This window comes from Lepisosteus oculatus, chromosome 14 (genome assembly GCF_040954835.1).
Source record: "Lepisosteus oculatus isolate fLepOcu1 chromosome 14, fLepOcu1.hap2, whole genome shotgun sequence".
NCBI lineage: Eukaryota > Metazoa > Chordata > Actinopteri > Semionotiformes > Lepisosteidae > Lepisosteus > Lepisosteus oculatus.
This window is the reverse complement of record NC_090709.1, coordinates 20,111,897-20,129,933: the sequence shown is the minus strand read 5'-3', so window position 1 is coordinate 20,129,933 and position 18,037 is coordinate 20,111,897. Positions and strand designations below refer to the sequence as shown.

Genomic DNA, 18,037 nt, shown 5'->3' with positions numbered 1-18,037 from the left:
GGGTTTAAATATATGTGTTTTTTGATTCACAATCAGACAAATGCAACATAAATTGATATCTTTGTCTTCTAAGTATCTTAATAAACTTTCAGCATAGCTTTCTCCCCGTTTAGATTTATTTTGGGATCAAACGTGGAAAGATTAGATTGTAATCGTTTTTATTTTTTAAATACATTTTAGAAAAGTGTAATCTATACTAAAAAGCTGTACACCACCTGCTATAAAGATACATATTGTAATACTTTCGGGTTCGAATAGGACAGACACAAGAACTTAGACTTGCGGAGTTAAAGCAAGTAAAGCCTTGATTTTATATATCACCTTTAAAAGTGGCATCTCAAAGCAAAGTAAATACCCAACACTGATTGTACCCATCTGTCATGCTAATAAAGCAGCTTGAATTGAATTGAGAGGGGGGGGGGTATATTTGCTTTGTGTATAAAGTACATTGTGAATGTTTTCACAGCCTTCACTTTGTCGTTTTTATGCCATTTTTTGACCACGCACGAATATTCCTATGTCCGTATCTTCACAAGGGAATCAGTGCGAATTTTAATACTAATTAAATGACCGCGGGCACTTTCCACCCCCTCTACATTCTCAGAGTAGAACAGACTAACCTTCTAATGAAAGACGGTCCACCCCCCACGGACAGGAAAAGTGCCCACAGGCACTTAAACTTAATATGGTCAGTAACAGTAAACAGTAACATGGTCAGAAGGAGCACGTACAAACGTTTCCGAAATAACCACATGTAAGACTGATGCTTAAAATGTTTAGGGAGAAAGTGGAATACTGGTGTGTATTTTTTCTTTAAACTACCAATACCAGCCATATACAGTCTGTAACGTAGGGATTTCTATATGTCTTTATTTAGTGGTTACATTAGTGACAAAGGCTAAACTTTTAGCTTCAGTAACGTGTACATATCTCCCCTTTTTATAAAACGACATGGTTGAAAACTGTTCCAGAGCCACTGTTGTTTCATCAGTGAAAAGTACATCATGAAATGCCTCTCCCTGTTCAATCCACTGGAAAAAAGAAAAGGAGCATAAAGCTTCTGATGGTCATAAACGATATTCATTTAGGAGCAGCATCAGAGGTATGTTTTTAACTGCACTGCATTGGAGAGAATACCATAGTGTGTTTTTTTTTTTACTCCCTGGTGGAAACTGGCTTCCAGAAGAATCAGTATGGCTCAGAGATTAAATAAAACTTCACTCACACCAAACAAATGTATATTTCTAAATACCACAACATGATCGAATTTAAGTCATTTTAATAACAATGAATAGTCACCTATGCGTTACAATATAAACATTTATATTGATTTAAATCGCGTTTAAATCACCTTTATTTAAAACCCATAAATAAAGCTGATACTGTTTAGACTTTTAATTATTTAAAACTGTATTAAAGCAGCACGATACACAATGCAACGTAAATCGCTATCTTTGTCTTCTGTGTAATAATGTTCACCTCTCTGTCCAGCAAATTTACAATAGTAATAATAATGAACTTTATTGTATATGGCGCCTTTAAAGGTGGCTCCTCAAAGCGCTTTACAGGTTAAAAACAATACTGTTAGGCTGGGAAAACGTTTTTTTTTTAAGAAATACAAAATGAGATATAATGATATGTTCCGGCTTAGACATTAACGAAGAGCATAACGCGTGTACTGTATACACTGCAAGTACAACCCCCCTCTCTGCAGGAGTGCTGGCGAACTGAACCGGTTTCACGGGTATTTTCAAAGTAGGAGGCGAGATTTCCAGCGAAAGACACCTCCCCCCCCTCAAAAACCCAGTAAGTACAGTACTTACTAGTTAAAGGCTAGGCTCCTCAATGAAATCGCTTTAACATGCTAATGCGTTGCTGTAACAGTCCGGGCGTGGCAAGCCTCTAATTTCAACCCGACTACGGCGAAAGGAACCCTTCTTTCATTAGAAGACAATGAACATATTTTAGCCCTGAATGAATTAATAGCAAACATGGTTTACATAAAAGACATTTTTCCAAGAAAGTTTAGCCTTTGTCACTAATGAAACCACTAAATAAAGACATAAATATAAAAATCTTAAGATTTTTAAAATACATGACTTTGCTAAAATTTTTTTGAAAATAAAAACAATTACAACCGCCAGGGGAGAGAGAGAACAGGGGAGGGATGTTGGTTTTGCATAAGGGGCGGGGCTATGGGAATTTGGTCTGTTTGGGAATGTGTAGTTACATGTTCTGGCTGTTTGTGAATTATCGTTGTTGAGTATGGAGTGTTGAGGTATTGATTTTGTGTAATGCTTTATGTTGAAAATTGAGGTGGATTTTGTTTATGATAAACAGGATAAACTGGGATGGGAGGAAGGTTTGGTTTTGCATAAGGGGCGGGATTATGATAATTTGAGGAATTTGCGAGAGTAAAATTGTTTGATATATTTGATTTTGTATTGTGGTTGTTATCTATGTTTTTGGTTGGTATTATGTTTATATGGTTGTTTTTGTTGGTTGGTTGTTATTATGGTTATTAATAATACGATCTATAGTTGAAATCTGAGCCTAAATAAAAAGAAAAAGCAAGTGATTAGGTTTATGAGCAATCTAATTACTTATTCGTTTAAAACGCTATATAAAATAAAGTTTATTATTAATTTGCTGGACAGAGCGGTGAACATTATTATGCATAAGACAAAGATAACGATCCTGATCAGTTTAGAAATCTGTGTACACTGTAAGGTTTTTACTTCTTAAACTTTTAAAATACACGTTTTGAATAGAAAGAAATCCTCTTCCTGGTACAGTATGTATAGCAAACCAGCACGTCTTTTTTTCTCCAATCAGAGGGGTGTCAGATGGTGTCAGCCAATCACCATTCTGAAGCCCTACCATAATCTCTGGTATGGGGAGACCCCAGAATTCTGTCCCATAGTTTAGACAGATGATAGATACTTTTATTGATCCCGTGAGGGAAATAAAGTAAATCATTTTCATTTTAGGGAATTATTAAACGCTCGGTTAAAAGCAAAGGAGATTGTCTGTTATAATGGACATAAAAACAAGAGTTCGCTGGCATTATATCCTGGAAGACACAGACCGGTGCCAGACCAGTAAAATGCCTGATGAACTAGGGATTGGACAGTTTCCAAGTGCTTGTACAATCGATGGAAATGTTCAAATAAATGTGCAAAAGAAAGAAACAAAATAATCATTTATTTCTTTATCATATTGGGTAGCTAATGTCCTCTCTTTGCTAGTTAGTGGCTGTGTTTCTGCGTTGGGTAGCAACGGGTGACTGTTCTCAGGCGGAAGATGTAAACAGCTTTATGTTCGTGTTAAATAATTTTTTTAAATTAAAATTCATTCCATACAGCAATCGCATATTTGGGTACCGTTTCATAAAACTTTCATGCTTAAAATGTTTAGGGAGAAATGGAAAACTGGTGTGTATTTTTTCTTTCAACTACCAAGACCAGCCATACACAGTACAGTTTACATACATACAGTAATGTTTATGTTCCTAAATTAATATCATTCATGACCTTCAGATGCGTTATGCTCCTCTTCTTTTTATGCTCAGCTACTAAAATTTCCCTTTAGTGGTAAAATCCATATAAATATTCAAAACTAAGCGGATTAAAATGTGCACAGTAAAGACATTAAATGATTAAATCTTTGCACTACCAACCAATGCACCACGAGTGCCCCTGTCGGTCATTTTGGCCAGCCAATCACTTACCGCGGTGCCCTCCGGTGCCCTGCGGTGGCTTGTGGGTAGGTTACTGTACCGCGGGTTTTTACCGCGCATTTTGAATGGCTGCATCTGTACTTAATTGGCTTTATGATTTGGTATTGATTTTGTATTGTTGTATTATTAACTTTGTGCTTTCTGTGTTTTTATCGTATTGTGGACTTATTTTTTAAACAAATGCTTACAAAGGCAGACACGGCACACATCTGTTTATACCAGCGGTGAATTGTACATTTTTATTAAGTACAATCTACTGTGCATTTTTGGGAGTATAACAGATTCGATATAAAGTGGCAAAAATCTAAAAGGGGAAAATACCCAAGACTGCGTGTAAAGCCCTTGTTGTGGCTGTTGTTTTATTTTTAGATAAAAATGGCGTAGTGTGCACGAAATGTTGCAGAAACACAATCTAATATTTTAATAACTGTTATTTTAATAATTTGATAAGTATGAGGCCCCAGATCCAAATCTTCGGTTCTGATTTTTTAAACATGATATCTTCCCTTCCTCTCGATGTGAGCAATTGTTTTTTTTTTTCACATTGCGATCCAAAGAGCCTCAGACGCACAGTCTAACAGTAACCAAACCAGAATGGATTCTGCTGGGAGCCGGACTGAGCTCATTCTCACTCCCTGTGTTGAAAACAGAATTATCTCTTCCCCGAACATCGTCTACAGATCACTTGTGTGCTTTTAACCTTCTCGCAGCTACAGGCGAGACTGAAGCTGGAGATGTGAAGGCACCCGCTGGTGCATCTTCTCCAAATTTCACTTCTCTTTTTTTTTAAAGTAGATATAGCCCTGAAAAAAGCATTAGCTTTATCAGTTTTTACATTAATCGATTTTGAAACAAATATTATATTTTTATTGCAATTTACATAATAATAATTATTATTATTATCATCATCACTTACACTTATATAGCGCTTTTCTGGATACTCCACTCAAAGTGCTTTACAGGTAATGGGGAATCCCACTACCGCCACCAATGTGCAGCCCCACCTTGATGATGCAACGGCAGCCATACTGTGCCAAAATGCTCACCACACATCAACAATCAGTGGGGAGGAGAGCAGAGTAATGAAGCCAGTCCATAGATGGGGATTATTAGGAGGCCATGACTGGTAAGGGCCATTGGAAAATTGGGCCAGGATGCTGGGGTTACACCCCTACTCTTTCAAGAGATGACCTGGGATTTTTAAAGGCCAGAGAGAGTCAGGACCTCAGTTTTACTTATCAGCCGACGGACGGCACCTGTTTACAGTTTAGTGTCCCCGTCATTATACTGGGGCATTAGGACCCACATGGACCACAGGGTGAGCGCCCAGCGACAGAAACCAGATGGTACTGTGTGTCGGGCTCGGCTGCAAGCAGGACAATGATGTCACGGGGACAAAGTAGAAAAAATCAGAACGGTTCTGTAAAAGACCTGTGTCAGCTGTCGGTTCGCAGTCTGGACTCTAAATCCATCGATCTGATTTCAAATCTCTCTAACACCTGAGCTGTGGCTTCTTTTGAGTAGTTATTCAGGAGAACATTATGTTAATCGTATAGATGAATCGTTTAATATATTCAGGTGGATAGCTACTTCAGCATGCATATCTGCAAAGAAACAAGTAATATTGTAGGTTTATTCCATGCTGAAAAGAGAAGAGAGAAAACAAACCTGAAGAAGTTTTCATAGCTGAAACGTTGTGTTTTCTCTCTTCTCTTTCAGCATGGAATAAACCTATTACTTGTTCCTTTAATATATTGTTCGGTTGAATTCAAAATGCTTTACTACTACAAGAGAGGATTATAGTGTGGAGGATGAGACAAATTTATGATTTCTTGGAAGAAAATGGTTTTACTTTGCATTCGAAATGAATCAAAACTTTTGCGTGACACACAAGCCCTTTGTCTTTTTTAAAGATATCATATTTTTAAACAGACAAGTATAGAAAAAGTTTTTTTTTTTACTTAGAAATTTTGGATGGGGGTGATGCATTACTAGTAGTGGCACTGAGGTAACTATGGTGCTGTTGAGCACCATAAGGTTAGGGCCAGTGGTGTAATGTATAATGCATCTGACTTTGGATCAGAAGATTGTAGGTTTGACTCCTGTCTGACTCATGTTGCTTTTAAACCAGTAGTAGATTTTCTTTATGTAAATTAACTGCAGCTGAAAGCTATAGAAAACACATTGGCTAAATTGCAATGAACTGTCGAACTGTTTTGCACGAAGCTGCAGACTACTTAACACGGTACTGTCTGAAGATCAGCTCCTGCTCTGAGGTCAATAGCAATGCAAAACTGTGCGTAACAAAGCTGGCGAGCAGCTGAACTTGTGCTAAATAGTCTGTTCGGTGATGAGGGTTCAGTACTGGCGTTGTTCTAATTAGCACGAACTGCACAGGCTGAATCAGACAATTTCAAATAGTCTGATCAGTGTAGGACAAGTTAATGAAGAATTATTACTTTGTCTGTCTCTTGTTTGTATATAAATGAATGTCTCTGACAACTTAATGTTAGTTTTTAATTTAGTTTTACGATGTTGGTCAGGCGTTGACATATGCACAAACACACGAAATGTCTCACTCCTGATTCAGCTCATGAAGCAATACGAGTGAAGCAATTCCTCCTGCTTCTCGTACAACCATATCAGAACAGAAGCCCGTGTCACCCCGCTCTGATTCAAGAGCGACTCACATCTTGACAGGGTGCTTGGCATGAAGGGGGGGTACTGTCACGCCCTCTGCAGCCAGAGGGCGCTCCTTCTCTGTCCTGTCCCTAGTTTCCAGCATGCTGTCCTTCCTGTCCCTCTCTTTCCCTTGGGCTATATATTTCCGGGTCTTGCACTCTGTCGTTGCTTAGCATTGACGTTTGGATGTCCTGAGACCCGCCTAGCACCAGGGCGCCCCACGTCCGCTCCCTGAGGGCATAGGTTTCTATATGGCATTCCTGAACTCTTTGCACTAATGAGCCCGGGCCTTTTTCCCGTCTCGCCGCTACGCATATGGGTCTTTTTCCACTCTCCTACTCCCCATGGTTAGTCCCTTTGGACGTCCGTGACAGGTGCCCCTTTGGAATGGTTTTCAGAAAATGTGAGAAAAGGAAAGTTATGTACAGTAAGCTCTCACACACAGCTCTCAAACACAGCATTAGAGATTGGAATCTGATTGTAAAAAAAACTGCCCGTCTCCCCGCCATTTAACGTTGCTGTTGTTTTTATTTTACATATTGTTAGCATTTTAATGAATTGTTAAAAGATTTATACACAAATCGCTAAATACGAAACGTAAAAACCCAACTGTAAGCAATTGACCATTCATATTCCTGAATTTTAAATACCTATGTTTATCTGTCTCCAAGTGCCTGGTGCAGCTATTTTGAAAGCATACCTCAAGGAGGACTTTACACGCAGTCTGGGGTATTTTCTCCTTTTACATTTTTGCGATTTTATATCGAACCTCGTATACTCCCAAAAGTGCACAGTAGCTTGTACTGTGTGCCCTGTTTGCCTTTGTAAGCATTTGTTTAAAAAATAAGTTCACAATATGATAAAAACAGAGAAAGCACAAACTTAATAATATAACGATTCAAAATCAAAACCAAATCATAAAGAAAAAGAGTCAATTTCCACCTGCACTGATATCCCTTCAAATGTTTTATAAGAACTATTGACGTTTATAGAGTAGAAGCCTGGTCCATTTCTTCTACTAAACGAGACTATGGGAGTGAGTATTTTGATGTCGAACTGGGATTTAAATAAAGAGGAACACTACACTACATTGGGCTACGCGTGTGACAAAACGTTTATTTTAGACTTCTCGATAGCTCAGTTGCTAGCTCTTAAAACTGTAGAAAAAGCAGTGAGTATGTCTTATGTCCCTGGTCTGAATCCAGTTTGAAGGGTGGTGTTTTCTTGTTCCTTAATCAAAAAGTGAATTGCGAATTTGTCTTTCACTTTGACGTTCACCCGAAAGCTCAGTATACAAAGAAGTAGAGGCTCCTGTTCTGAATAATCCTCACGTCTGATTGTTTTGCTCAGACCTTACACTGTACACTGTGGACTATTTGCTCTTCCTAACACAATTAAAAAGCCGCCGGCAAACTTATCGATCGGGAGTTTAGTTCAGTGATAGCGCGCGCTTAAGTTTTCTATCGCCGGCATCTCTGTATTCTTTTTAAACGCGATATTTTTTATTCTTCGTGTGTGAATTTCAGGGAGACTCATAAACCCTTTCTCTGTTTTTAAGATACATTATTTTAAACCAGACATAATGAAAGACGTAGTAATTAGACACACGTACAAAACACATGAATCTAATTGAAGAAACTTTTGACCGGGGCGATGTATTACTAGTAGCGGCTCTGAACTCAATGTGGTGCTGTATAGGAATGCAATACAAACGCCAATGGCACAATGGATAACGTGTCTGATTACGGATCAGAAGACTTTAGATTTCTACTCCTTCCTGGTTCGTGAAGAAGCTTTTAAACCACACTACTCAACACTGACATCGAAGTGTGTGCGGTCCTACACAACCTTACTATCGACTAGATGAGTCTTCTGTTCTATCTCCGATTCTTTCCGCACATTCCTGCTATTTCACCACCGTTATTGTAGGATAACAGCCACAGACACGAGAAGATATACTATTCCGAACAAATGTCTTAAATAATCAAGTTGAAAAGGGTGACAATAAGTTTTTGTTTCTTTAACGTAACCTAACTTTTGCCTGTAAAGTTCACATTATTTTCTGTAGCCGCAAATCCCCAATATTTCTGCTTTCTCCCGAGAAACACAAGCATGGAGTCAAATCATATTAAATAACACAACACATCTATTAATTTAACACCCAGATGTGACAGAACACATGTAAGACTTACACACAGCTTTTAATATGATATAGTGAATTTGCAGGTATCCTGGGGAGGGAAGAGAACTGATATTAAGGAAATACATATTTAAAGGGGATGTAAGTCTTAAATGTGTTTTGTCACATCTGGGTGTTAACTGAATAATTTTCTAGCATTATTTATTGTGTTTTGACTCTATACTTGTGTTTCTCAGGAGAAGGCAGAAATATTGATGTTTACATTTATATTCACATTCCCGGTGATATTGACATAGGTACTCAACTATTTACTTGTAGTTTGACTAGTGTCAAAAGTTGAAAATCTCTGAAAACATCAAGATGGCTAACGACGTGCAAAGAAACTCAATCACATTTAGAGAAGGTAATGTTTAGATCGGATTAATTCGAAGTGTGTCTCTGGGTGCATTTGATCTACGAACGTTGTGTTTAACTGAAGCACACCCTGACTGAGTGTGCCATAGAAACTGACACATGTCATATTTTTCCACATTCACAGATTTTTGGCTAAAGTAAAAAAAAAATCGTTGTCATTTTCTTGCCAGCTGGCAGTAATTCTTTTGAACTGATAACAAAGACAAGCATTTTAGCTTTCGCGATGTGTGGAGTTCTTGAAAAACAAGTTGTGCCAAAAACGAAATAAACACCTCCATTAAACTTAATGCAGAAGCATGTTGTCTATAACAATAAACGATGCAAGAAGACAGGAAGAAAGGCACCGCTGGGATTTAAACCCAGGATCTCCTGTTTATTAAAGAGGCGCTTTAACCATCTAAGCCACGACACCAGCAGAACTCTCTTCTTTTACTGCCACTTGGACACACCGCTCTGAGACACCTGCGTTCAGTAAGCCCTGAGTCTGCTGGCTGAGCAAAGCTGCCTCCTTTACACGGAACAGGAGCCCCGACTGTAAGAGAAATGAAGAGAAATGGCTTTTATTGGGCACTTTTCATGTCCAATGCTCTTGACATCTCCCAAGGGCGGCAGAGTTCATTTACCACACTTTTCCTTTCTTTCTTCTTTCTGTACTCTTTGATGAAACAAAACGAGAAATCATGTAAGGGAAAATGTCTTTTTTCATGGAGAAAACATGCACAAGGAAATGTGTTTAGAAGAAGTGAGTTAACATGAAAAGTGACCTAATTTACCGGAGCAAATGCTCACCTAGCAAGATCTGCTTTACTACAAGAGAGACGTAGAGTGAAAGACGTGATCATTTCACGCCGTTGTGGAACGAAACGCTTTTGTCTTGGAATTCTAAATCAATTAGAAATTCAGAGCGACACATAAAGGCTTTGTCTGCTTAAAAATGATGATTTTTTAAAACTAAAAAAAAATGTAGAAAACACGTTTCTCACTTAGAAATTTAAGATGGGGGTGGGGTATTACTGGTAGCGGCACTGAACTCACCATGGTGCAATTAATTTACGTGACGGGCTAGTGGTTTAATGGATAACGCGTCTGATTTCGGTTTATAAGATTGTCGATTCGACTTCTACCGGGGCTGTGTGATTCAAATCAGGCTCCTCAGAAATAGATGTCTGTTATGTAAATGAAGCCAACCTGAAACCAAACGTTGGGTCTGGGTTCCTTTCTTTCCTGCATGAAATAGCAAATCGTTACAAAAAAAAAAAAACACCAACTAATGTCCAATAGTCCAATAGTTAGTCATTTAAGTAAACATGAATATACTGTAAGGTCTTGGTACATGGGAGTGGATTTCAACCACAATTAAAAGAAGGGCAAATTATAATTACAGGCTTCAGACACTTTTTCATACAAAAGTGACCAAACACTCCCTAACTTTCAGGTTTGCTTGAACCTGTAACAGAAAAGCGGTTTGAAACTTCCATTCTCTGATGTCACTGTCTCTAAAGTCGGACGTGATGTTTCGCGGATGTGCAGTGTGCCTTTTCTCTTGTCGTGTTCAAGATGAAATGCTGCATAAGCTCCTGACTGGGTGTTCTGTACTGTTCTGTTATTTCGTTCGGATTACCTAGGTGGTGTACAGCTAAAACCCGACTGCATGGTGTAAATTCCGAGTTCGACACCAGCAGCACCTGCAAACACATCAGCTGACCTCAACGTGATTTGAACACGCAACCTTCTGATCTGGAATCAGACGCACTACCATTGCACCACAAGGTCACTTGCGACAAGTGCTTTTAATTCACCCAAAGAGAAAAATCAGCGTCCCTGAAAAATATTGTTTTCATTCTCTCCTGTGAGGAGCGCCGCTCTTCCAACGAGGGTCTCTTCTTCCCAGACCACAGATTATTCATCCCGCCTGGCTCTCTCACAGAGAGCAGACACACCGTCTCCACTAATGTGTTTACTACATCTATAGATCTGACCCCCTACAGCCCCGATATTCCTGGACAGGATATTTACCACCAGCCTGGTGAACTTCTCATCTTGACCTCTCCCAGGAGGAGCACAATTAACACAGAATCCTCTCTCCATTTAGCAAATAACACAAAACACTGTTTACCTGTCAAGACAGAAAACCAGGCTGCTCCAGGTGAGGCTTAAACTCACAACCTTGGCATGAGTCCACTGAATATGTCATTTTACATGGCCTGAACCAGGAAAGAGGTTGGAAGTCAAGAAGTTATGGTTTTGTTTTAATACTTGCCTACTCTTTTAATTTTTTGGTCAAATCTTTTATTTGGGAGTACTTTCAGTGGATGTTAATCTTTGTCCCGATGCATGATTCTGGGCCATGGTGTGTCTTGAATAATGTTCTTATAGGCTTCAGTTTGGAAAAGTGCGGTCTTCAGAAGCTACCGAAACCGCTAATGGTTACATAACACTTAATGCAAAAGCAACGTTCGGGTTTGAAAAAAAATATTACTTGCTATGAATACAAACACTGTTACAGGAGGCGTGTTAGGGCTATTTTAGCTTAGATCATCAATTCATCTTACATTTCTTCTCCATCTATATCAACAGCGTCATCGCTACTGAGCACTAAAGGCAGGTCCTGGCAATACAATCTTCTTTAGAAAACATTTTTAAAACTATTTCCACTACCATACATAAAGTAAACGATACCGATTGCACGCAACTAATAAAATCTCTTATCCAGGGACGTTGTAGCTAGATGCAAATTCCAATCGAAAATGTATCAGCTTTAAAATTTTCTTTTGGATCCACAGGACGATCAGCATGAGTCTCAAAATATACCTGTGTTTGATTGTACAGCATAGATTGTACAGCATGTATGTTTACATTTATGTTAAAATTAAGGTAAATATATCAAAATATCAACATCCAACTTCACAGTGCTAACGTACTGTAACAGTGCTTGTCAAATTCTCAAACAAATCTGCGTTATATTTCTAAACTCTTTTAGCAGAGGACGCAACAGGAGTATAAATGATATCTCCCGCCAGCCATTCAAAGATACTTTTTCAAGGGTGAATATGGATTTCTGGGGAGTTGCGGTGTTGATCACTATTGGACTTCCCCGGTCTCAAGTGTTGTTGTTGGACACGGGCAAAAGACTCGCATTTTCTGCAAATATGAAGAGGGTTAAGGTTTCGGCTTTAGCGGAGACAGTGTTTACATTGACAATAATAAGAAGATCGTCCCTGGGTGGGTTTGAACCACCAACCTTTCAGTTAACAGCCAAACGTGCTCGCCGATTGCGCCACAGAGACTGATGAGAGAGGCTTTTCTCCATTCGCACCTTTCCGGTCAAAAAATAAACATTGCTTGCATTTTCTTGCCAGTCGGCAATATTCCTACTGCTCTGATAGCCAAGAATTACATTTCATTTTTCACAAGCTGTATGAATTTCTTGAAAAACAAGTTGTTGCAGAAAGGAAATGCATTCATGCTTTAAACTAAATCAAGCCCTATGCGGTTGTCCAAGATGGTAGTTTCTGCACAAAAAGACAGGAAGAAAGGCACAGCTGGGATGTGGAGCCAGGATCTCCAGTTAACGAGACAGGTACTTAAACCGACTCAGCTACGGTGCCGGCAGAATTCTCCTCTTTTATAGCCGCTTGGACACACCGCTCTGAGCCATCTGCATTCACGAAGCCCTGAGTCTGCCGGCTGAGCAAGCTGCCTCCTTTACACGGAACAGGAGCCCTGACCATAAGAGAAACGAAGAGAAATGGCTTTTATTGGGCACTTTTCATGTCCAATGCGCTTGACATCTCCCAAGGGGGACAGAGTTCATTAACGACACTTTTCCTTTCTTTCTTCTTTCTGTACACTTTGATGAAACAAAACGAGAAATCATGTAAGGGAAAATGTCTTTTTTCATGGAGAAAACATGCACCGGGAAATGTTGTGTTTAGAAGAAGTGAGTAACATGAAAAGTGACCTAATTTACTGGAGGAAATGCTCACCAAGCAAGATCTGCTTTACTACTAGAGAGAAGTAGAGTGAAAGACGTGATCATTTCACGCCGCTGTGGAACGAAACGCTTTTGTCTTGGAATTCTAAATCAATTAGAAATTCAGAGCGATACATAAAGGCTTTGTCTGCTTAAAAGTGATGATTTTTTAAAACTAAAAAAAAATGTAGAAAACACGTTTCTCACTTAGAAATTTAAGATGGGGGTGGGGTATTACTAGTAGCGGCACTGAACTCACCATGGTGCAATTAATTTACGTGACGGGCTAGTGGTTTAATGGATAACGCGTCTGATTTCGGTTTATAAGATTGTCGATTCGACTTCTACCGGGGGTTGTGTGATTCAAATCAGGCTCCTCAGAAATAGATGTCCGTTATGTAAATGAACCCCACCTGAAAGCAAACGTTGGGTCTGGGTTCCTTTCTTTCCTGCATGAAATAGCAAATCGTTACAAAAAAAAAAACACCAACTAATGTCCAATAGTCCAATAGTTAGTCATTTAAGTAAACATGAATATAATGTAAGGTCTTGGTACATGGGAGTGGATTTCAACCACAATTAAAAAAGGGCAAATTATAATTACAGGCTTCAGACACTTTTTCATACAAAAGTGACCAAACACTTTCTAACTTTCAGGTTTGCTTGAACCTGTAAAAAAAAACAAGGTCTGAAACTTCCATTCTCTGATATCACTGTCTCTAAAGTCGGACATGATGTCGCTACCGTTGCACCACGAGGTCACTCGCCACATGTGCTTTTAATTCCCCCAAAGAGAATAACAGTAATGCTAGAATAACAGTAGTATTAAAACTACTACTACTACTGTTAATTCTCTAACAGTAACACTATAATTATATTTAATATTAACATGAATATGAACATTAAAACTAAAACTATCAGTAGCGCTATCATCATTAATACTCACATGAACACTAGCATTAAAACAACCAGTTGTACTCTCATTAATATTAATATGAATACACTAGTATTAGTATTTGTTGCTACCCATGACGTCACATCACTCTTTGTGACGAACGCGATACACCTAGACGCGCACAGTGACATGGCGCCTGTCCCCGTGGTTACCATACTTATGATTTATAAACACTGGAAAAAATACATGTAAACTGTTACTTACATACATTTATCAACTTGGAATATATTTTTTTAGCTCTAGGATACAGTTACCTAAATAATAATAAGAATAATCATTGTTTAATTTCGGTTTGAACATTTTTTACACTAAACGCACTACAGTAATTGATCGATACAGTCTTTATTGACTGTTTTCTAGATATTTAGAACAGGATCAAAACCAGAAAAAGAATCAGTACTCACCAATCGGTGAAGCTAATTGTTTATTCTACGGTTTTTTAATTGAATTAATTGGTTTTCGATAGATAAGTGATCAATAACTCTCCTCCGTGCGCACCCTGTGCCTCCCGCGGTCTTGCTCTCTGATCCAGGCGCTCAGGCTGGTGTCTGTGATGTCACAGCGCTCTTTGTAACAGAGCAGAGCGCGTCTCCGCTGGAGGAGACTCCTGTCCGGAGCCTGGGGGGCTTTTCTTACAGATATAACATCCCCCCCAAAAAAGAACACACCGGGCTGTGAAGAGAAGCGAATCATAACAGTTGTAAACGGAGAGCGACAAACCAAGGAATGAAATTCATTAAACAGGAAAAAAAATAGTTTACTTCACAGATTAATGTGTTACAAGGCGTACCCGTGTGGAGCAGTAGAGAACGAGCACAAGTCCCTGTAATAAGTGCTTTTAAATGTTTTAAACGAATCATCAGAGTATAGAAGCCAGGAGGTTTTATTTCCAGCCTGCTCTCAGTTCCATAGGTAGTCTGATTACCTGTTACAATAATTCATCTAATTGTAAATTTATAAGACTGTGAGACACCTGTGAGAGACATATGAGAGCTGGTGATTCCCTGGGCTGGTGTGGAATCACACACAGACAGGCCTTCTTCTGTGTGATCTGAGTCCCACTGCTGAGAGCTACAGACTGGTCAACTGGTCACTACTGTAGACACGACCATCGGCCCATTGGCTACTAATAATCAATATACAGTGTACTGACCAAAGTGTCACTACTTGTGTTTATTACATAAAAAGATAATTCCACACTCACGTGTGTTATAAAACATTTATAAAACATGTTTGGAGACTGACATACAGTAAAGAAAGTAATACTGAAGGGCTGGAGGTCTTGGAAAGGGTTAATAGAAGCTTCTTGCTTCTGACCTGGAACAGAGTCCACAGCTGACAGATCAGTGAGTCTTGAGCCCAGTTCACAGAGAGGAGAACCAGGAGCTCTTCTCTGTCTCTAAGTGGCTGTGAGGAAGGAGAAAATGGGGAGATGTAACCTGAGTCCAGGCTGTTCTGCCTGATATTATTCATGTAACAGCACTGATTGTCTGAATGTCCTCTGGTTCTGGATTGACGGATAAAAAGAAGTATGGAGCTTCTGTCCGATTGTCTCTGAGCTGTGAATCTGACTGAGAAGAGAATAATGATTTTTTATTCTGCCTCTGATAATTTTTCTGTTTGCCAAGTGGTGTTACATCCCCTTCAGAAACTCTGCACAGACTGTCAGAGTGAAAGAAAAGTAGAGAGATGGACAGATAAGAGCACACGCAGCGAGAGATACATACGTCTTGATTTACTTTGAACCAAGTGTTCATTTCCTTTGTGGAACAAGTTGTTTCTGAACTTCAAGAAATTCATACAACTTATATAAAATATAAGTCTTGCAAATCAGGACAGAAGAAATACCGCAAGAAAATGTCAGTGATTTTTCTCCTTTTAACGAAAAGTGGAGAAAAACAACGGCAGTGCATCTCCGTCGGCTTGATTTAGCTTAATACAAGTACAGATGCAGCCATTCAAAATGGGTGAGGTATTTCGCGGCATACCCCGGTGGGCGTGTCACAGTATCACGCGGTATCACGCATTTCACGTGTGTCACGTGACTAACTATCCGGCGTCGCCTTGTAAAACCGCCAGGGGGAGCTTAACCTCTCATGTACAGCATTTGAGCCTTTAATTTTGAACTGTGTATTACAGCATGTTAATCATCAGTCATTAAAATGTTGGTATATATTATGAAAGCAAGATTGCTCAGTTGGACAGAAGTACACAACCTACCTTTATCAGAAATATTTATGCATCAAAGCCTTTACTGAAGATATTACTAATAGTATTAATAATGGATGACTTTGGACAAGCTGTATACTCAAAGTATAATTTCTTTAGCACATTTGTACAAGCACTTGGAATCTGTCCAAGCCATACTTTGTCAGGCATTTTGTTTTACTTCAACGGGGCATAAAAACTTCCTTGCTTTTAACAGGGCGTTTCATAATTTCTAGCTACGAAAATGATTTAAAATGCGACACCTATCATTCAACTAGAGCTTAAAATATCACAAGGAAAAATACACACCGGTATTCCATTTCTCCCTAAACATTGTAAGCTTCGAAGTCTTTAACTAACGTGATACCGGAGTCAACAAGCATACTTTTAGAATTTGATTAAAAGGGAATATAATATGGAATCGCGTATCTAAAGAATTTAATAACGGTATGATTATATCCGTGTACTGCGGCAGGACTGTGTAAGGCTGTTTCGCCTACCTGAACATGCGAGCTGTCTTGTAGCCTACTGGTCTAGGTGCGTGACTTCCAACTGGTAGGTTGTGTGTTCGAATCCAGCTGGTGCTGGACTTTTATTTTAACAAACATTTCTTCGAAAAAATAGGTAAGCGATATTATGGACAATCAATTGACTTTTATATTTCAAAATATCGCAACATGATCGATATTTGCGATATTTTGAATATATCTTCCCTTCTGACAGTGGTTCCTGCTTCTATTGTGTGTGTGTGTGCAACAGTAAATTGTTATAGAGAAATGGAGGCGGGACAGTATGCGTTACAATATAAACATTTATATTGATTTAAATCGTGTTCTGATTTAAATCGCAAACGCGTGTTTAATTATGTGTTTTTTAATCATGATCAGGCTAATGCATTTCTACATTTTCTGTATGAACCAGCTTAGAGGTTCATACAGAAAGACAGCTTGTGTTTAAATTGAGTGTAAGGTAATTTATGCTTCTAAAGTCATGGTCAGTATTGTTGTACTGTGCTGTACTGTGTCACATTATTTTATAGCGTTTTTATTGCGTTATTAAATCCGGTGGCGCTGTGTTAGTTTCCTGACTCACATTATTTAAACTGCGACACTGATCATTCATCTCTAAATAAACTTTATTTTATATAGCATTTTAAGCGAATAGGTAATTAGATTGCTCATAAACCTAATCACTTTTTCTTCATAAACACAGCGTGATTGCTCTTTGAAAATGCTTTTCCTTTATTTTTAAAGTAGGCTCAGATTTCAACTATAGATCGTATTATTATAAACTTTCTTGGAAAAATGTATTTTATGTAAACCATGTTTGCTATTAATTCATTTAGGGCTAAAATACGTTCATTGTCTTCTAATCGAGTCGAGTTGACATTGGAAGCCTGCCACACCCGGACCGTTAACGCATTAGCACGTCAAAGCCCATTGAGCCAGTATTGGCTTTAGTATCCCCCCCTTCTCCCCTCAATTCAATTCAATTCAAGGTGTTTTATTTACATGACAGATGGGTACAAGCAGTGTTGGGTACTGTATGTATATTGTAACGCTTACGGCAGACAGGCACTGTGTAGGAGCCGACGCACCAGAGCAGCGCCTGCAATTTTTATATTTATAACTTAGTTTTTAAAATTAGTCAAGCAATACGAAGCATCTCCTTTTACTTAGTGCCTGAGCATACTGCAACGCGTGTGAAGCCCATAAACGATATTAATTTTGGAACTTAAACATACAGTATATGGCTGGTCTCGGTACTTTAAAGAAAACATACACACCAGTATTCCATTTCTCCCTAAACATTTTAAGCATCGAAGTCTTTAACTAACGCGATACCGGAGTCAACAAGCATACTTTTAGAATTTGATTAAAAGGGAATATAATATGGAATCGCGTATCTACAGAATTTAAAGACCAG

General features: G+C 38.8%; 1 long non-coding RNA gene, 1 other non-coding gene and 1 pseudogene across 2 annotated transcripts in view; all 3 read right to left on the bottom strand.

Moving 5' to 3' along the window:
* Window positions 1-18,037, bottom strand: part of LOC138242516 (zinc finger protein 271-like) — a 681,240-nt pseudogene that overhangs the window by 195,706 nt on the left and 467,497 nt on the right.
* LOC138242858 (uncharacterized) overlaps window positions 1-18,037 on the bottom strand; it is a 96,380-nt gene that overhangs the window by 56,665 nt on the left and 21,678 nt on the right. The window lies entirely within an intron of this gene.
* Window positions 10,677-10,748, bottom strand: trnaw-cca (transfer RNA tryptophan (anticodon CCA)). The gene has a single exon. It is a non-coding gene; the product is annotated as a tRNA-Trp (tRNA).